Here is a 22,586-nt window from a genome sequence, read left to right on the forward strand (position 1 = left end):
ACATCTTGCTTTGAATACAAGATTTGCACACACCAAAAGATTCCCAATCAAATGGTTTGGGAGATTAGTCAAAACTAGTTTCTTAATGTGACTTTCAATCGAGAATTAAGGAATGATAGGGGTCACCAACTTGAGTCTTGTATATATGACATTTATTTTTAGTTTGAATATAATTACCTTGATTTGTATGGTCTCGCCATAAACTTAATCATGGTATGTAAGAGTACAACTCTTGTTTTAATTGCATAATGGTAAAACCCTTTACCTTTTGTGCAAAACTCAAATTATATTCTTATTTAGACATATTGTACATCATAATAATTATTGAGGTACATTTCTAAATACAAAACTAAAATGAGTACACTAAAACATTCAAATGTTCATGGATAAAATGATAACTACCCTAGTTCCATTCATGCAAATTTCAGAACTTATTCTTGCTTGTCGTCACACGATAATGCCAAATATGATGAAATCTATAAGTTTGTATCAAATACTCATGATATGATATTTGGCAATAATGCAATGTCAATGTCATAGATATTAAGGAAGGAATATGTTGGAGTCACACGACCAACTTCCTTGATCTTTACTTATTGGGGTTTGTCTCTATTTTAGTGTCTAACACTTTCTCTTTTGATCCTAGTTCTATCCTTAACAATTAAGATAGGAACTTTACTTCATATTACTCCCACTCACTTCAAGAATTTCTATTTGATAAAGACTTATCTTCATATAAATTATAGTTAATCCTTCACAAGGATGAACTCTTATTGTGGTATTTGGTCAATCAAAATTTCTAGCAAATCAATTTACCAATTTAACATTGTCATATTCTTAACAACTTAAGTGCTTGATGACAACTGTTTAGGTTGAGCAATAAGACTTTTGAACCATGGATGCATAGAAGAATTATCAAAACATATTTTGACTAATTACTACTTCTATTTATTCTTCTTCATAAGAGATTTCATATACATGAATATATAAGGAATTTAAGATGTTAATCTTATATTTGCATAGGATGATTCCTATCGAGTTCTATGGAATAGAACAATTCCTATGGAGCTAGTCCACAACCTATGATACCGTTCAATTTTAGAAAGAGATTTTTGTCGTTAGCAGTAGTAGTTTAGTGGAGACTCGTGTTACAATCGAATGATATCGCATATGAGTAGGATTAATGAAATAGAACAACATTAAAACAACGAAATAGTGGGAAAATTAAACATTCATCGTTATATCTAAAACATTTTGGCATGTTTTAGCATTTATATAATGACCTCCACCCAATTATATAAATGATTCCGAGACCCAAAATTCATATTAACTCGGGCACGGGGAAACCGATACATCCCTCACTAATATATAACTCGGTGGGTTAACTCTTTAACCGATTCTACAATTAGAACTCTCGGTCGATGAAATTACGTAAGTTCATCTCTAGCCCCGAAACATAAGACTAGTCTTCATGTCTCGTTGAGTCCAACCAAATTTCGCGTGTAACAACGTTTTAGTACCCCACTTACCCAATGATAAATGAAAGCACCCCGGGAAAACCGAACATACTCCAAATATCATGGGGAGGCATGGGTCCTACTATTTGGTAAGGATTAATCTCAATTTTATAAATATCGTGAGAAATCGAGTCAATTTATTATCTATCAAATTTAAGTGAACTAAATTTTCGAACTAACGATAATCATAATTGAAACGATCGAATACTCGATATGATATGTATGTGTTGTTTATGGCGATTTGGCAATGCATGCAAACATATAAAGGAAAAATGCAAAGCAATAAATAAATTTCCTAGCATAGCCTTCCTAAAATAGAAAATCTAATATTCTATTACATATTCGGAAACCAACTCCATTGGTCCCTTGAACTTCAAGTGGCACGCTTCTCAAGGTAACACCGTCTTGATCGGAACACCTTTCCGCATGGCACCGTCTTGAAGGAACTCCGGAATTACAAATAATAATAAAAATACATAGCTATTCCTATTATACATTTGTAATATGAAAAACTAGTAAATTAAAAATAAAAGTGATATGAGATCACATTAAATTACAACCCAATCAATATCCCCTTACATTACGGGTAAATATCGATTAAAACTAAGGCCATACTAAGATAAATTACATAATTCAAAATTACATAAATAAAATTATGACATTCATAAATAAAAATGCAGCATTATTATGTATCTAACCTGCCAAATTAATGTGCCAAATTGCCCTACTTAAACCTTACATCGTATATAATCCGGTTTTATGGAAATACGTTATAATAACTTATTAAAATCACAAATCAATACTTAAATCAAATTTAAGCTCAAGTTAATTACCCTAACTCAATTAAGACTCAAAAATTAGTCCTTACTCAATTTTTGACAATAATTCAACTTGATTTTTTATATTTGCTTATTAAACTTCTTTTAACCATAAAAATTATGAAATAATTCCCAATAAATCATATAAATTTGGGAAAATTCGAAATCACATTTTTGTAAATACTGGAATATTACCAAGATTCCAAAATTAAATAACATTTGCCCACAAAATATTTATAATTTATTTCATTAATAAATCGTATAAAACATAACTTTTACCATTTAATTCCAAATTAAATATAAAAATTATGGAAACATCAAAATCAAAATTTTGAACATTCTTAAATAATTTCCGGATCCTGGAAATGGCAAAATTTCAACCAAAAATTTCGAATTTATTTTTATGACTAATAAAGTTGCCCAATTATCGATTTTATCACATAAAAATCAATAAACCAACCAAATCAATCAAAATTAATCATGCAACTTTAGATCTGATGTTCATATGAAATATACAACATTAGGGAAAAATTTCATGCCATAAAATTCATTTTAGCTATTTTTCCTAAAAATAGTCACTATTTATAACATTTTAACCATTAAAATTATAAATCATGAATAATAAATCACATTTATCTAAAATTTTACATAACATCTGTAAAATATGCATGTGACATCATATTAAAATTTCATGGTCTGTTTCAAAGTTTAAATATTTTTAGTCATTTAACCTCCATTTATATCATTTTTATCACATAAAAATCATAAATCAAGAAATATTAATCACATTAATACGAAATTTTACATACAATACATAAAATATTCATGTGAGGTCATAAATCATGGCCAGTAGTGAAGTTTAACTATTTTTAGTAAATAAAAGTTCATTTTACTCATAAAAATGTAATTATTTCACTAAAAATCATTAAAATAAGCAATAATCATCCATAAATCATCAATATGAACTAAAAATATTTTAGAACCAGAAGGTATAACATACAAAAATTTTTGTGGCTTTATCCTCATAAATCACAAAATATCTAGTTTTAATTAAGTTACATTTAACTCGGAAAAACCAAACCGATTATGCATGCAACACCAAAGCTCTGATACCAATTGTTAAGTTCATATACCTATTATTAGACATTTCTAATGATGAACTAATTAACATTTTAATATGAGTTCTACGGATCTAGTGCATGCATAACTTAATAAGAAATAAAATGAGAAAACAATGGTTCTTACATTGTTGTTGGTTCGAAATTTTGGGCACAAATAAGGACTCCTTCCTTATTTGTTCTTAAGCTCAAGTATTATGGATGATCCTCCTAAGTCCCAAGTATTGAAATCCTCCTCTTGTTGCACCCAAAACAATACCCTTAAATCTAATATACTGATTAACTAGATTAGTATATTAGTATCCTTAAAATAATTCTAATAGTATTCTTATTACTACACTAGTAATCTTATATATTGATATTAGAATATTAGATGAACAATTTTAGAGTTTCTAAAACTATTTTAGAGAGAAAAGATGAGGAGATAAAATTGAATGTTGGATAAGTTACATGAATATCAATATAGAGAACAAATTCTCTATATGTAAAGGGGGAGCCGGTTTGAAGAGTGAAGCAAGGTCAATGCATGGCCTTCTTGCTTTAGCTTTTGTTCTTCACAAGAATAGTAGGTGTAAGGCTAGATAGAGTAGGAATGATTATGTTCATTTTATTATATAAAACAAATCATCCACTAACTCCTTCCACCCTCCAATTTTCGGTCACTCTAGATAAAATAGACTTCCATTTTATTTTGTCAATTTGTCATTTGTCACACAATATGTCACATGTAGTATGTAACATGTTATTAATTAATTTAATGCATATTTATCAAATAAATATCATTATATACATTAATTAAATTACATATAACAAATTGTCTAGTAATTCACATTTACATGGTATAAAATGTATCATGTTAATATAATTCACAATATTTTGTAATTACTATTAACCATTCATTCATATCTCAATTGTTTCATAAACAATAATCAATTTTAGTAATGAAATCTTTTAATTACTAAAATAAATCTTATTTAATCAAATTAGAATAAGATATAAATATTCTCACTAACAAAAGAATTGTTAAATTTTAAGGAATTAATCAACTTGTATCGATATACAATTAATCAACTTATCTATTAAGGGAATTGTCCTATAGGTGTGACCTTAAGGGATCAACTGATCACCACCGTCAAACGACGGTAATGTCAAACTCTAGTTAGCCAATCATTACTGATTAATGTTGATCGGTTGACTATATAATGAATCATCCCTTATGTATTCTTATTATGTCATTTAATTATGATGTTTAATCATGTGATCGCACTATTGTTGAGGACACTTACTCCAACATGGATATCCTTTACAGAGGATTGATGATCTTTTTTACCAGTTGAGTGGATCCGGGATATTTTCAAAGATTGATGTAAGATTGGGTTATCACCAGTTGAGGATTGTTGATGAAGATATTCCTAAGACAGCTTTTCGGTCGCAGTATGGTCAATATGAGTAGTGATGATGCCTTTTGGGTTGACAAATGCGCCAACAATGTTTATGGATCTTATGAACCGGATCTTGAGTTCGTTTCTAGAAAGATTCATGGTGGTATTTATTGATAATATCCTAGTCTATTCCAAGACTAAGGAAGAGCATGAGGAGAATTTGAGGTTGGTGTCGCAAACTTTGCGAGATAACCAGCTATATGCTAAGTTGTCCAAATGTGAGTTCTGGTTGGAGAAGGTGGCCTTTCTGGGCCATGTGATTTGAATGGACTATGTAGCTGTGGATCCTAGTAAGATCGAGACGGTGTCAAACTGGGAAGCACCGAAGAATGTTGCTGAAATTCGGAGTTTCTTGGGCTTGGCTGGATATTACAGGAGGTTTATGAAGGATTTCTCCAAGATTGTTAGGCCTATGACAACTTTGGTGAGGAAAGAGACCAGATTTCGATGGGATGAAAGTTGTGAGACGGCGTTCCAAACATTAAAGGAACATTTAACTACAGCTCCTGTCCTAGCTTTACCAGAGGGAAGCGAGAACTTCGAAGTTTATACTGATGCTTCGAAGAATGGATTGGGGTGTGTCTTGATGCAAAATGGAAAAGTCATTGCCTATGCTTCGAGGCAAATGAAGTCGTATGAAGAGAACTATCCTACCCATGATTTAGACTTGGGTGCACTTGTATTTGCTCTGAAGATTTAGAGGCACTATCTATACGGGGCTACCTTTAAAGTGTTTTCAGATCATAAGAGTTTAAAGTACATCAACACTCAGAAGGAGTTAAAATGCGTCAGAGGAGATGGATGTAGCTGATTGTCGACTATGATATGAAGATTATCTATCATGAGGGGAAAGCTAATGTAGTTGCAGATGCCTTGAGTAGAAAGAGTGTGCATTCGTTATGCACTGCCATGTCATTGATGAAATTAAAAGAAGAAATGACTAAGATGAGGATCCATATAATTTACAAGGGAGATGATATTGGGGATTTGAGTATCGAGCCTAAACTTTATGATCACATCAAAAGGAAACAGGTGCTTGATCCCAAAATTCAGGAGTGGAAGACAAGGGTAGGGAAGGGTACTGTTTCAATATTTTCAATCCATACAGATGAGAGTGTCCGATTCGATGGTAGATGGTGTGTACCTAATGATGCTGAGTTGAAGAATCTAATTATGACGGAGGCTCATTCCACTCCTTATTCGGTACATCCGGGAGGTGACAAGCTCTATAAGTACTTGAAAAAGACGTTTTGGTGGTCCGGAATGAAGAAAGAAGTAGCGTAGTTTGCGGCTAGGTGTTTGACTTGATGAAGAGTCAAAGGTGAATAGCAGAGACCACAAGGTAAGATTCAGTCACTTGAGGTGCCCGAGTGGAAATGGGAATCGATTTATATGGACTTCATTATAGGGTTACCAGGGACTCAGTAGGGTAATAACATGATTTGGGTAATTGTCGATCGTCTGACAAAGTCAGCTCACTTTATTCAAATGAAAGATACTTGGAGTAAGATTCAGCTGGCTAATGGATACAAGAAGCATGTGATAAGACTACTTATTTCGCGGTTTTGGCAAGAGTTGCAGGATCTGATGAGGACTACCTTAAAGATGAGCACAGCATTCCATCCTGCGACTGATGGTCAAACTGAAAGGAAAACCAAGACATTAGAAGACATGTTGCAAGCTTGTGTGATGGAGTTTGGTGGAAGTTGAGAAGATCGACTTGATTTGATTGAGTTTTCATATAACAACTGCTATCACACGAGTACAGAGATGGCACCATTCGAGGCACTGTACAGGAGGAAGTGTAGGAGGCCAGTGTGTTAGGATAATAGCGCTGAAGTTGTGGTTTTGGGACCACAAATGGTACAAGATATGAATGGGCAGGTACATTTGATTCGACAAAAGATGAAGGCGGCTCAGGATCGGCAAAAGAGTTATGCAGATTTGCATCGCAGGGATATTTAGTTCGAGGTAGGTGACAAGGTTCTTTTGAAAGTGTCACCCATGCGCGGTGTTATGAGGTTTGGCAAGAGAAAGAAGTTGAGCCAGAAATTCATAGGGCCATAAGAGATTTTGGATCGGATAGGTGAAGTGGCTTATCGGCTAGCTTTGCTACCAGCTCTTGATCGGGTGCATAATGTATTTCATGTGTCATAACTTCGAAAATATGTGAGTGATCCATCTCATGTGCTTGAGGTGGAGAATATTGACCTCGATGAAGCGCGTACTTATGTGGAAGTGCGAAAGGAGATATTGGATCGTAAGGTGCGCAAGATAAGGACCAGTGAAACCATCTTGCTTAAAGTGTTATAGTCTAACCATAATGTTGAAGAAGCTACATGGGAGTCGGAAGAGGCAATGAGGGAGCGTTATCCACATCTCTTTGATCAGGAATGTTTGGTTACAAGGTCGTAACCTTTGTTTTTTAAGGGGGTAGGAGACGATCGCATGTGTTTTGGGTAGTTTTGAGGTCAGTTTTGGTTGAGGTCAGTTTTGGTTGCGGTTCGAGTTGTGTGGTCATAGTTTGGTTATGGTTGGGGGTATGGTTAGTGTTCTTTTCGAGTTGTGCGCTTAGTAGTCTGGGTTATGTATGGTTGTAACGGGTATGGGTGTGAACTTTGGGGACGAAGTTCGCTTTTAAGGAGGGAATACTGTAATACCACAGATTTCTGAACATAGTGAACTCGGTCGAGTAGGTTGTACTCGACCGAGTGGGTCATCGAGTGTTTTGAGGCAGACTTCTGCCTTGGGTGCACTCGGCCGAGTACGTGAGACACTCGATCGAGTAGGACGTACTCGGTCGATTATGTCTGGTACTCGACCGAGTGCCCGGTCTGACGGATTATCTTCCGCGGTTTTGATTAAAATGATTAGAGAAGTATTTAAGACGTGTTAAGTAGTTCTAATCAGTTTTAAAATCATTTCTCACCAAACCTAAACTACGTTACTGCTTCTCTAATCATCTTCATCACTTCCAAGGCTAAGGGTGATTTTTGGGAGTTTTACAACTTGTTTTCCGTGTCTATCGCAGTAGTAAGTATTCTTTATGCTTTATTGATTTGTTATTATAAGTTAAGCAAACCCTAATTTGGGTTGATTTGGGGATTAAGGGGTGATTAGTGATGGTTTGTGATTAGTATTATTTGATTATCATTGTTAGGTGACGATTTCGTAGAGATCAGTTTTAGCTCGTTTTGTTGATTTGTCTTTCAGATTTTCTAATCATGTAGGGTTTTCCTACTCAGTCTTTTATACGATTGATTCCAAGTGATGTGATATTGTATGATTTCCTTATTGTGATTGTATTGTGGTGACTTGATGTATTGGCATTATTGGTATTGATTGTGGAGCCATTGTCGGGAGATGGTCTTCACCTCCATGTTCGCCTCTTGTGGCTCCCGTCACAAGGGGATGTGCACATTTATGATATGGGTGCGCTCGTTGTGATGAGTAGGGGTTTAGGTGTCAAGGCTGTGGTCTACCACTGGCGGCGCAGATACCTGTTGTGATGGGTATTTTGGCAGATTTGGGCTGCGATTCGGACAATGTACTTGGAGGTTGGAGATTATGTAGTTCCTACTTTATGCTTTATGCTTTTACCCATGTACTTTCACTTGTGTAATTCAGCTTGCATAAAAAGTTTAGCTGGTGTACGTATGTTCTTTTGTAAGCCAAATGCTGGCCCTTAGATGGTTATTGAATGGTTTAGATTAAAGTCTTGGTCCCTATATAAACCAAGCACCTAACCTTGTAACAATCACATTTGAATGAATTAAACACAAGTTAGAAGCTTTGCCTTCTACTTAAAATCTTCTTTACTTAGTGCTCGAAGAGGCTCATTTGTTTAGTGCTTGGAGTTGAGTAAACCCTTTGCTTAGTGCTTGGGCTAATCCTTAGGCTTAATCTATTGCTTCGTGTTCGAATTAAGTCATATCCTTTTCACTCAATTTCGAGCATTTGGGAGGCTGTTTTAGAGTCTTAATTCGTCCCAAATTCGAGTCCTTTGAGTTTTAGTCTAGATGCCCTACTCAACTCTTGTCTTCGTATATAATTCATATTATAATTCAGATGCATGAAAGTTGTAATTGAATGACCGTGTAATGAACGTTTGTTGACTATCTAACGAGCTTGTCTATCAACAGGTTGTACCTGTCATGATTGACAGGTTGTAAAATGGTCGATCGACACATGGTCATTAAGTGAGGGATTGGTTATTGTCATTTGGTTATACGTAATTTATTGAAAGTTGATTATCGTTATTTCTATATTTAGTTCTGCTGCGGTTAATATTGATATGTGATGCGAGTATTGTGATGAGTTTTGCATAGCACGGAGAGTGCTACTTCCAGTTGTGCATAGCAAGAGAGTTGTTACTGCCCGTTGTGCATAGTGCGGAGTGTACTATTGCAGTTGAGCATGGTACGGAAACTACTACTGCTAGACAGTTGAGCATAGTACGGTGTCGAGGGGGTTGTGCTACTGCCAGTATATAGTTGAGCATAGCACGATGTTAAGGGAGTTGTGTTACTACCAGTAAAATCATTTACTTGTATTCGTATGGTTGAATGAGATGACGATGGCTTGAGACCGGTTGATTATACTACTACAGCTGTTTAATTATATTGAGCTAACACTGTTGTTTAGGTTATTTCTACTCAACCTTTGGTTGACTTGGTTTGTGTCATGTGTCAAATTGTCACCTATTTTTGGGGTGACCTGTTACGAACCATTCAATAATTTCCGACTGAATAGGGAACAGTCTGTTATAGCAGGTTTTGAACTTTGAACTGGGTGTTGTTGTGTTGAGGGACTTAGGGGCGTGACATACAGGAGAGCAGGCCGAGTAGCTGACTGAGTCTAGATATCACCTAGATACTTTATTCATTTTACTTTTGTTTCGACTTCCGTTGTAACATATGTAATAACTCAGTTGGTCTCAATTTATTGTAATAATGAATTTATTTATAAAGTACCTTATATTGTTTAGTTTTGTTATTCACTACCTCGGACAACCGAGATGGCAACAATCCTAGTTATCTGGAAATGTCTTACTAAAGGCTCCTGGATAAATGGGGGTGTTACACTTTTCCTATCCTTGCCGTTTGTTTATCAGAGCTAAGAGATCCTTTTAAAACTTCAAAACTCCAACAACCACCACCATATCACCGACAACTCACTCCAACCACCACGCCACTACACCACCACTTACCTCTGGCCATCACATTACACACAACAATCTCCACCCCACAACTGATGCTCGTCGGCGACCCCTCACTAACCGTCGATCACTGAAACTGGAACCTCTATTCTCACAACAATCACCAATAACCCTAAAAAATGACTCCCCCACCCCCAATAAATGTTGATTAACGAACGGCGGGGAGAGAGTCGGCGAGATGGTAAGGTTAGCTAGAGAAAGACTCGCTGGCGTGAGGCGATTACGGGGGTGCATTTAGTGATAATCGGTGGTGATGATTGGTGGTTTAAGGTGGATGTTGTTTGTTAATTGAGGTAATTATTAAAGGGTATTCCCTTTCCCTTTCCTAAAACCCCCAAACCAAACGCCTCCTTAATGTATCTAATGATTTTGGAATAGGGCTGAGCAACTTTAGGTCCGAACGGGAAAAATGGACAGGATCGAACCATTTGGTCTGGACCGAAACTAGACCGACCGGTCCGGTCCGGTCCAACGCCGGTAATTTTAGGTCCGGATCGAAAAGATCGAATTCGGTGTTTTTTTAAGGTTAATCTTTATAATTTTTGAAATAGTTTACTAATTTACACAATATAGTTAAAAGGCTACTTAAAACATTTAATTTTATCCCACATGTCATTTTTTAATTGGTTAATAATAATTAATAACATATTGAAATATTAGATTAGTTAGATGGATATACTAGAGAGGTGCATTAGATTAAATAAACCTTAAAGAACCATTAATTAAAATCTAAAATGAAAAATCAACGCTTGAGCTGCCACGAAAATAACTACTCCAACAATTTGATTGTTCACTTCATTGTCTCCTTTAATGTCGGTATGTAGGCACCTCTTAAATCTTCTACCATTTCATCTTCATCTCATTTCTCATCTTATTATTTAACCCTCAAATCTATACTTCCTCTAAAACACATTTGCTTTCAAAAAACCACTTGAAATGTCAACAAAATTTTCACGTTTTAATGGAGGTTCCTTACCATTAATATGTATGTTTTATGTAGTGTTATAAGAGTATTCTTTATAAAAAATTCATGTAGTGTGATTTGTAACTTCATTCGATGTTGACATTATATAATATTTTCGTCTTAATTATTAGTTTACTTTTTTTTATTCTTTGTGATTAATTATTTATCATAAATTGTTTCTCTATATACTTGGTTTTAGAGTTCATTCATTTGATATTAATGTAGTATGGTTTTGTGGTAACTATTATAAATTGAATTTGTTTCTAGGAGGATGATACAAGCTCAACATAATGACAAGGGACACTACGATGATTTATTTTGTTGAAAAAGGTTGAATATTGAAATTAACTTCTTTACACCTCTGTGTTTTGGCTTTTCCTTTTGGCGTTTAGATTGTATTATATTGACCTTTCTATTACTCTGTTGTATGATTTATTGATCTAACTAGGGTTGTTCCTTTTGCTTACATTTAAAGATGGTATGAAAATAGTGATATGGCTACATATGCCCATATGTGTTTTTCATTTAACAAAATTTTCATAACAACAACGTGCATGTTGTGATCAAAGTCAAAACTTAGTGTGACATCCATCTTCTTAAGGATAAATACATTGGTCTTTATTAATACAAAATAAAATTTGCTAAATTCAGGAAAAATGGTTAATTGAGGTCACAGATTCATAACGTACCCTTTTTTATTATTTAAAACACGGTGTGACATGCATTGTCAGAAGCTTTATTGCCTCAAATTGTTTACGATGTAGCTATGGATTTAGTTTCAATGAATAAATACCCTTATGGATTTCTTCAATAACAATGTTAAGAAGGATGAGAAAATTTTGAATTTTAAAGTTATATTCCATCTATCCAAAATTAATAATCCCTCTGAAGTTCGATTAGTTATTAGTCTCTCACTCTCTCTAAACGTCTAAAGGCATATATTGGAAAATTTGTCCCATTGGATTCATAAAAATAGTTATTCCCCTGTTATATTTTTTTATGAAAAATAACTAAAATACGAGTTTAAGTCAAAAGAATTATTAAGAATCAGATTGAGAAATATTTATCTTTATGTGAAGGCTTGATTTGTTCGTGAAGCTTGACCGCCCTTTACCATATGTGAGCTACGCAGCTACACCACAAGTAAATGCACATGAGTAACGAAGACACTTCTCGCTGTTTTCACATGTATCAGTTAAGCTTTATATCACTAGTACATCCGTTTCAAACCAATCTTTTTAAGACCGATGATGGCATTACAAGTTTCGGAAAATTAATGAGAACAATACAATTACAAGTTTTCTAAAAAGATGAGTATCAACAGTCAAGAAGGTAAGCTACAAATTAAAATTTACTAGATTTAATGCTCGTGCGATGCACGGGCCACTTGGTAGAGTCTTTTGTTTAGTTACATTAAAAACGTTATTGATAAGCTTAACTATGAGTCTACATTCAAAGTTGGTGCAGGTGACTCAGGTCCATCATCAATACATTTTATTTGAAAAAAATGTGTATACAAAATATATCCACCAGGACAATAGTATTGCACAACTTTATTAAATTAAGTAAAGTAGTTCACAAGATATTACCCATCTAATAATTTTCAGGTAATTATAATTATAATTAATCAATATTTTGTTACCTAATATTAAGTTATTATCTCTAAAAATATTTTCAGTAAAACATATTTTATCAAGTAATTTCTATAACTTAGACTCTCGAATATCACGCGACATCTCATGGGAGCGATCAAGAAAAAGATTGTGAAGATAGGATTGACGTATTTTATTATATAGGAAGAGAAGAACTACTTTTGTAATAAATAAAAATAAAAATTGCCAATATGAACTCTCTACTATTGCTCACTTTTTCAAGGAAAAAATAGATAAAGTTATTACTAAATAAATTTAACTTATATAGTTAATAAAGTTGAAGTGATCACTGCATTTTGAAAATAAGTTATTAAATCGATGAATTAAGATCTCTGTTAAAAACTCAGAACTTTTGTCTACCACTTATAAACAAACAACAATAAATAGCTCAATACCTGCACAATAAACAAAACTCGAGGGTTTATTATTCGTATTAGAAATGTCATACATACTTCGTATATAATAAGCCATTTCATTGTAGTCTCTAACTCCGTTTAGGAATAGGCTGTGATATGTGAAGATGAATGTTCAATTTTTGTGTCCCAATTTTAAGGTCATTGTCGTTGTCAAAAAAACTATTAAGGTTATTATTGATGCCATAATTAATTTTTTTTTTTGCAGAAAAATTTTGGATCTATATTTCATGATAAAACATAAAGTACAAGATCCTTGTCAATCTTTCCTACAAAGTAGACCATAGTAGTCCCCTAAGGTGAAATAAGTAAAAGCCTAATAAAAACCTAGGAAAATCATGACCCATACAAACGTAGGTTTATAACCTTCTTAATAACAATACAAAGAGTTTCTAGGGACGATTTAGCCCCCTTAAAAAGCCTATTATTTCTTTCCTTCCACACATAGTATATAGTAACCATCAAGCCAGCCTTTTGCTTGTCAGTACGTCTGATGGAGATAAAATCTTGCAGAATTGAGCCAGCAGAAAAGATCTTACAGGCAGATGGGTCTAGTGAGCAATTTCCATCAACACTTGCCTTGAGTAGTCACAACCAAAAAACAAATGAGGCAAGTCTTCCCAACAACATTCACATAAAGCACATCTATTGACCAAGTGCAGTCCGTGAGATCAATCCGTCCACTGTGGGTAAGCCATTATTCAGGACCATCATTCTTATGAAAGAATGTTTGGGGTGACAGCCTGAACCATGAACCAGAGAGGACTAGATAACAGGAGCTCTCCTAGCTCGAATATAATCATATATTGTATTGGTGTCATACCTCATATGGGATGTGCAAGCCTCAAGCTGCTGGACAGCCTAAGAAGGAGATCCTACAAGCCCTAAGAGGAGCTCTTTCATCTTCATCACATTATTCCAGTACCAGAAATTAGTAATGGATTGATTTTCTACCCAAATACTAATCCCTTTGACTACATAAGTGTGCACCCATTTAGTCCAAGCATAATGAGGTCTATAGAAAATTTTCCACACCCATTTTATCATTTGTGCACAATTCCAACTAAGAACTTCTTTTATACCTACCCCGTCTAATTTAGGGGAGCATAGCAACTGCCATTTCAAGAAGACATGTCTTCTTGAGCCATCAGCAATGCCCCAGAAGAAGTCTTTGCAAAGCTTTGTAATTCTCTTAGCAATCCCCTTAGGAAGTAAGACACTTATTCCCCAGAAATTGTTATGGCTAAAAATAACAGAGTTAACAAGGTGAGCTTTACCTGCATAACTCAGACTGTGATTAGCCCAATGCATAATTCTACTCTTGATTTTGTCCAATAGGGGTTGATACATATCTCGAGTAATTCTTGCATTAAACAGAAGGAGTCCAAGATATCTGAATGGGAATGCACCCATACTAAAGCCAGTGGCATCCAAAATGAGGTTCCTGACATCATCTACAACTCAACCCATATATAAGTCAGTCATGGTAGGATTAGCATGCAGTCTAGAGAGATTACTAAACCAATCCAGGCAATGTGCTACTGCCTGTACAAATGGCAGGTCCCCACGAGTAAAAACTAACAAGTCATCAGTAAAGACAAGATGAGTTAGGTTCAATTGAACATACTTAGGGTGATAAGAGAAATTAACAGCCCTAGGGAGTTTTCTTAGCAACCTTGACAACACCTCCATGCATATGACAAAGAGATAAGGGGAAAGAGGATCTCCTTGTCTTAGTCCACATTTCCCTGGGAAAAAACCATGGACTTCACCATTGATTAACAATAAATAATATGGAGAAGTTATGCAAGCCATAATCCAACCAACAAATTTAGAGGGGAAGTTAAGATGAAGCATACTATTCTGAAGCAACCACCAATTGACAGAATCAAATGCTTTCCTTATGTTAACCTTTAACAAACATCTGGGAGTGAGACATGCACGGCCATATTTAGACACTAGCTCATGAGCCCACATTGTATTGTCAAAAATGTCTCTAATAGCCACAAAAACAGTTTGTTTAGGACCAATTATGGAGTCAAGAACTGGCTTTAGCCTATTGGCAAGTATTTTACTCACCACCTTGTAGAAAGTGGTACAACAGGCAATTGGCCTAAAGTCTTTCACAGTGAGGGGAGTCTCCATTTTTGGAATAAGCACCAACAGAGTTGAGTTAGCAGCTTTAGGCATTGTACAGGTCTGGAAAAATTCAAAAACAGCTGCTTTAAAGTCCTATCCAACCAAGTTCCATGCATCCAAGAAGAACCCAGAGGAATACCTATCAATACCAGGACTCTTGTTCCAGTCAATGGATGTTGGGGCATTAAGTATCTCACGAGCCCTAACCTGCTGCACTAGAAGATTACAAGTATCAGAGGGGATAGTTGTGGACATGGGCCACAGTCCGGTCTGTGAATTTGGGCCACCTACCGATCTGCGGTCACGGGCCACCTGCACACCAAGCCAATCTGTGGACATGCAACGGTCTTTTGAAAGCCACGCTCGGTGGCGTAAAAATGCTTTCGACCGGATCGCTTTAGATCGGTCGGTTTCGTCTCGGCAAAGGTCTCGAAACGATTAGAGATGTTCGGAGTCACCACCAAGCAATTATGGGATGCTTCGAACCGGTTCGAATCCGCTTTATACCTAGGTCAACCAAGGCAAAAAGCGGTGTTTGACATAGGTACTAAAGATAAGGACTCGTCCCCCTTTTAGCATTCTATGCCTAAAATGACTCTCGTACGCCCTGGATAAGGCCATCGACTATCCAAAGGTTCTGAGTAAGGGGTGAGGGTACGTATTGGGAAGCCCTTTAATCGGACACCCAATTCCGCCCGCGTTAGCGGCCTATACTGATCGATCGTGGTTGTTTAAGTGCAAGAGTTGATAAAACGGTTTAAATGCATGATTGCGCATCCAAAAGTCTTAACCTAACATGTGAGCTTTCTAAGTCGGTTTGTTTAATCCAAGTATCAAGTATAAGATGTCAAAGTTGGATTTAGATTGATTTGCATGTGAAAACGGAAATTAAACATCCATTTACCAAATTCGGGTTATGATGCTTAACATGATCCATTTATTTGAAAGTGTATTTAATGGCAAAGTGTAAAAACATAAACTTGTCAATCTGATCCGTCACATATTCGGGTTAACCGTAATCTGATCGTCATAGACAAGTGCTAAAATGAGACAGAACAGTGTCAGGCAGCCCCATTGGGGCGCGAGCTTATTGGCGAGGAAAGGGGCTCTGCTCAGGTTTATAAAAGATGAAAACAGGAGCTGACTTGGGGCGCGAGCCATGAGCCGACCCAAGGGGCGTCTCCTGGTTGTTAAAAAGGCTGTTTAAAACCATTTAAAAAGGTTGTTAAAAAGTTTATTTAAAACCGTATTTGTGATGAATGATTGCAAATATTGTTTGTATGACTCAGAATAATTACTATTGTGTTAGTAATATTCGTTGTCGGATTTGCAAGTTTGAAAAGTGTAATTTATAAATAAAAATGTAAAATGTTTGATATGAACTAATATGTTAAGTTCATTTCTTTGTAATTAGTCAAGTTTGTCGTCGTACTCGGATTAAACCGACATGGTATAAGGAACCAAGGATGATTATGAATTATGAATTATGACTAATATGTTTATAAATGTAAATAAATGAGAAAAATGCTAAATAAAGAAAAAGGGTGTTAAAATACCTATTAAAATGTAATTAACCAATAATATCATTGAGTCACGGAATAAACCGTCATGGTATAAAGAACCAAAGATGATTTTAATTTATGGCTAAAACGTTTGCCATAAAAATGATTTGAAACATTTGAAATGGTAAAAACCGTAAAAGGAAAGAAGTAAAAATAAAAGAAAGTGTTGAAGGAAAGACGAACTCAAACACGTTTGAGTCTGACTTGGACACCTCATTGTGGCGCGAGCCTCTTTGCATAGCAAGGGGCTTCTGTCTCAGGCCAAAACTCGGTTTTGGCTCGTCTAACCTATATTTGAATCGTGTTATGCATTGTTCATGCATGTAAACTCATAAAAACAGTAAAGACATGAAATAAATGAGATATTTACACCCTCAAACTTACGTGTATTGATGTTTGCGACGTAGACGACTTTAGAGACGGTTTTCTCGTTGTGACAACTCGCGATCAAAGAAGTTTAAAAGAGTGCCTTAAAAAAGATTTTGTTTTGAAAATATGTTGAAAATATGTTAATTAAAACATGTTGATTGATGAATTGAGTTGGTCAAATGGGTCGGTCGAATGCACGGTGACGGTACGAAACAATATGTGTAAGGCTTGTGTTTACGATCGGTAGGTCGTAAACACGTGTCGATTTTGTGTCTTAGAAAGTCGGGTCTAGAAGTTTAAGGGAGAAGGAGGGGGCGGACTCTCGCGTGAGTTTTTTGGTGTGTGAAGGGTGGTATTTATAAATAAATGTGGGGAGGTAGGTCGGTGGAGTTTGCGTAGAGACTAAGCAGACACCCCATTGAGGCGCGAGCTACCTTGTGACTGAAGGGGGTGTATTGTCCCTTTCAGAAATTTGGATTTTGCATTTGTTCTAACCATTGTTTTGTTGGTTGTTATTTTTGGTCTTTAAGGGTTGCTTAGCCATGTAAGCTTCCTCTTGGGTGATATTTGGAGTAGGTATTTTGTGTCTTTGACTCGGGTTTGACCCGTGTGAGTAGGGATTTGAATTTCGAGTTGGTTTTTGGCTCGGTGTCGTTTTTGACACTAATTAAGGTCATTTTAATGGAAATGACATGATAAAGACAATCATGGCATTATTTTCAACATTCGAGATTTGGATTGACTCGGGTTGACTCAGGTTGACTCGAGTTTCGGGTTTCTGAGTCAGTTTTGGGTCTGAAGACGGTTTTAACTCTAAATAGTGTTATTTTAATGCAAATGAAGTTAGAAAACCATTTTTTAAATCATTTTTCATATTCGAGTAGTGCATTAAACCGTCTCATGTATAGCCAATCCACGCACGCATATCTAAAACACGTTATAGTCCAATCATCATCGGGTGGTTTTTGGAAGATGCAGATACTGGGTATCTACAGAGCCCCCACTTTGACTGAGGCTTGGACAGGGCGAAAGTCAAAGTATGGTCTCTAGGTCAATCGAACATTACAACCTGAAGACCATTGCGACGTCGAGGCGACTAAAAAAGGTTTGAGCCAAGGACCTGCCGTCGGGAAGGGCGACGTCGAGGTGACTCGGGGATTCGAGTCAAGGACATGCCATCGGGAAAATTTTAGAGTCTGTCGACTTTCGATTCGGGTCGTTTAAAGTCCATTAGACTACGTATAAAGGCTCGCCAGCCATGAGAAGGAGTCATACCTGAGGCATCTTCGGGATACGTCCTTGAATCTTTTGCGCGCAAAGGCTCGCCAGCCGGTTTTGAAGGTGGTGCGTTTTGAGGCTCGTCAGCCATAGGAAAGAGTCATACCTGAGGCATCTTCGGGATATGTCCTTGAATTGTTGCACACAAAGGCTCGCCAGCCATGTTAAAGGTGCGTTCTGAGGCTCGTCAGCCATGTTGAATGCGATGCGCTTTGAGGCTCGCCAACCATGTTGAATGTGCGTTATGAGGCTCGCCAACCATGTTGATGGTGTTGTGTTTTGAGGCTCGCCAGCCATGTTGATGGACGAATGATCGACTGTGGGAAATAGCCCGAAACATCGGGCTTATTTCAAGGTATTGTCAGGTAATGACTTCCAACCAGGTTGACGTTGATAGGTTCGGCTAGGGAGCAACGAAATCCAACTTGCTGGAGGTCCTAAATGAACTCCGTGGGGAAAAATCATCTAAGCAAGGCTCTCTGGAAAACCATTTAGGGAGAGCGCTGCGTCGGGATCATGAATGATGTTGTGAGGATCTTTGAAAGACCTATGTGACATCCATTTGAAAATAGGCACTCGCTGGGGAGTTAGAAACTTCTCAGGACTTGACGAGGATATGAGTTGTTGCTCGTTGGAAGGTAGCATATGCCATGTAATTGATGCGGTTAAAGCCCTTGGACTTGACGGGTCGCCGTTTATTGGGAAGAACCCAGTACTCAGTTGGAGTGAGTTTGTCTTCTTAATATTACCTGCATGGTTAGTGACCACACAAATCTGCAGTCGTATAGACAAGCACGTTGAATGCAAGCATATAAGCATGTAAGCACATAAGCATGTGAGCAATTAGCATAAAAGCAACTAGCATGTAATATCTCACGTGAGGGGAGATAGAAGTTTCGAATGTTGTGAAGCTTAAAAGCTGTTAAGAGTTGGAATTTGTTGCTCGTAGATGCGTGATTTGACATATCGAAGACACGTGACCGTTGTGACATTGACTCACGCGGACGCATACTGACAGACCGACAGACTGACAAATTGGCGGTCATGAACGAGACTCAAATTCAGTGTCGGCATAACATGGGGGTGACCCTGACAGACTTTGCTTATTTGTGTGCAGCTCCTTCGCTAAGAAAGAGTGATAACGCATATCAAATCCCTGAGGTAGAAGGTCCGCTTGGCTGGGGAACACGAATTGATTATCTTCTCCAGACATCTTTGCCCCTGTTTGCTTGTTTCAGATCCCTTCTCGAGTTTTGATGATTCGGAGAGCGGAACCAAGACCTTGTCATCGTCCGAACCGAACACTAGGCTATGGGCGGTTTTGTTTTGGACTGTAGTTGAGACTCAAGAGATGTTTGAGGATAAAGGACGGGTGGCTTCTTGAAAGAGTAGCCCCCAGAGTGAGAAGATGGGAATTTGACAAAATAAGTAATGGGTGACGTCTTAAGGAAGAAGCCCCCGGTAAAGAGCTACAAGATTAATTTTTTGCAACTGGGTGGGCTGATTTTGAGGATTGATGTTGATGGTTGAGATTGAAATGGGTGTGCGGTTGTGTCCTTGTTGGGGGACTGCCTACGTATTCGCGTGTTTGCGAAATCAAACCAGATCGTAGTTCTGAGCTGTTTTTTCGAAGGTTGAAAAATGGAATTGTTTTGAAAGGGGTATGCGGTTGTGCCCTTGTAATAGGACTGCCTACGTATTCGCGTGTTTTCGAAATCAAACCAGATCAAAGTTCTGCGTGTATGTGCAATAGGTTGCAAATTGAAGGTGTGAAAATTGAATGTGTGTGGTTGTATGGTTGTGCCCTCATAATAGGACTGCCTACGTATTCGCGTGTTTACGAAATCAAACCAGATCATAGTTCTGAATGTGTGTGCCTAAGCGAGTTGTTAGGACCTTAAAGTGATTTTGAGAGGTATGGTTGTGTCCTTGAAGAACTGCCTACGTATTCACGAGAAGTGAAATCAAACCAGATCGTAGTTCTAAATGTGTGCCTAAGCGAGTTGTTAGGACCTTAAAGTGTGAAGGTCACGACGGTAAATTCCGTTTGGTGACTCGTCTGAATGTGTGCCTAAGCGAGTTGTTAGGACCTTAAAGTGTGGGGGTCACGACGGTAAACTCCATTTGGTGACTCGAAAATTGATTTGAGAGAATTCCTCCTTGATCATGAATCGAAGAGGTGTAATTTGTGAAAATGTTCCTTATCATGTGAGCACATTAAAAAGTGGACCCTAAGGGTAGATTGGGTATGTCCCGTTCTCGGTAGCAAAGCATTCGAGGACTCCGTTTCTAGGTCAGGGTAAAAAATGGCTTCGACATTATGGAATGTGAAGCTTGGTAATAATAGAGTTGTTTGACAAATAAAAATCTGGAGTTGTATTTTGTGGTGTTTAGGCCGGTGGGTTACGGCTTGTAATGTGGTGCGGAATGGGGTCTCCGGCTTGATGTGGCCTGAGCACGAAATGGTTGGTAAATAATTTAGGATCAGATTCCCATGTCTGGACCTTAAAGGTTAAGGTGTGATATTACGAGCTTGAGGGGAATCCTCAGAAGCCTAGATAGGTCTCCCTGTAGTAATTTCTGGAAGGACTTAGGGGTGAAGCAGTGTTGGTTGAGGTTTTGGTGTTTGGTGTTTTGGACTTGTCGGTCCGGAATTTGGTGTGTTGGACTCGTTGGTCCTGGGCTTTGGACTTGTTGGTCCTGGACGTTGTATTTTGGACACATGGGTCCTTGGCTTTGGACTTGTTGGTCCTGGACTTTGGTGTTTTGACTTGTTGGTCCTGGGCTTTGGACTTGTTGATCCTGGACTTTGGTGTTTGGACTTGTTGGTCCTGGGCTTTGGAAAGTGACGGTTTTGAATTCCGTCGTTTGAGTCTTTGTAAAGATAACGAATTTGAATTCCGTTATTTCATTTTCTTGAAAACTGACGGTTTGAATTTCGTCATTTGAAATTGTGCGAAAATAACGAATTTTGAATTCCGTTATTTCATTTTTTGAAAAGTGACGGTTTTACATTTCGTCGTTTGGAATTTGTGGGAAAATAACGATTTTGAATTTCGCTATTTCATTTGAAAAGTGACGGTTTTGCATTTCGTCGTTTGAAATTTGTGGAAATAGCAATTTTGAATTTCGCTATTTCATTTTTTGTTTTGGCTTTAGCCCAACATTTTGTTAGACGTTTATTTGTGCTTTTGGGGATTTCGGCCTTTCGAGAAGGGTTTCAATCAGGTTTTGTTTTGATTTTGGCTTGGGCCTTGGCTTTCGCTTTGGCTCTGTCTTGGGCTTTTGTTTTGGCTTGGATGTATTGGTCCTTTGCCGTCCTTCGTTCGAAGAAGGTAAAGGTGCAGACGAGGATGTACCCTTTGGTGAGAGGTTGATGCTCGGTAATGGGATATTTTTGTGGGGAATGGGCTTGCCTTCCGTCATTGATCATGAACAAGGAGATGTTCTTGGTTTGTTATCAGGGTTCGTCATAGAATCTTGTTTGATAGAAGCTCGTTCTATATTGGGTGCTAATGAAAGGTTTCTATTGCCAGACGTGGAATAGGTAAATAAATGGACACGGAGTTTCGAGTCGTCTGCTTACTCGGTACGGAACGTCACTCGAGTGTACTCACATTGAATTGGAACATATTGTTTGTTTTAAATCAATTCTCAAATCAAATCTCGTTGTCAACGGGAAATGGTAAAGGGGAGAATATATCATAGTTGAAAATCGTGCTTTTATTTAGATAAATAAGAGGTTAGCACAGACTCGATGAATACATGTAACTCATGGGGACAGCTCCCAGTTGTCATTTGGGAATAGAAGGATAGACGCTAAGATAGATATGAGAAAGCCTAAGACTCGGACTCGGACTCAGACTCAATCATAGATACGGGCTCCTAGTCATCACTTTCCTCCTCGAAGGTCTCTTTCGCAGCATCCAGCGGCTTGAATGTCTGGTTTTGAGCATTGACCCACTTGAGCACTTCACTCTCGTTGTTGGGAATGATATGAGGACAATAGTTCATGAGGCTTTCATCTCCTTGCAGAAAGAGATGTTCATTAGGGTTGTTTTCATCACTTGGTTGGCATAGGGATGAAGCTACCAGT

This window comes from Silene latifolia, chromosome X, assembly GCF_048544455.1.
Source record: "Silene latifolia isolate original U9 population chromosome X, ASM4854445v1, whole genome shotgun sequence".
Lineage (NCBI taxonomy): Eukaryota > Viridiplantae > Streptophyta > Magnoliopsida > Caryophyllales > Caryophyllaceae > Silene > Silene latifolia.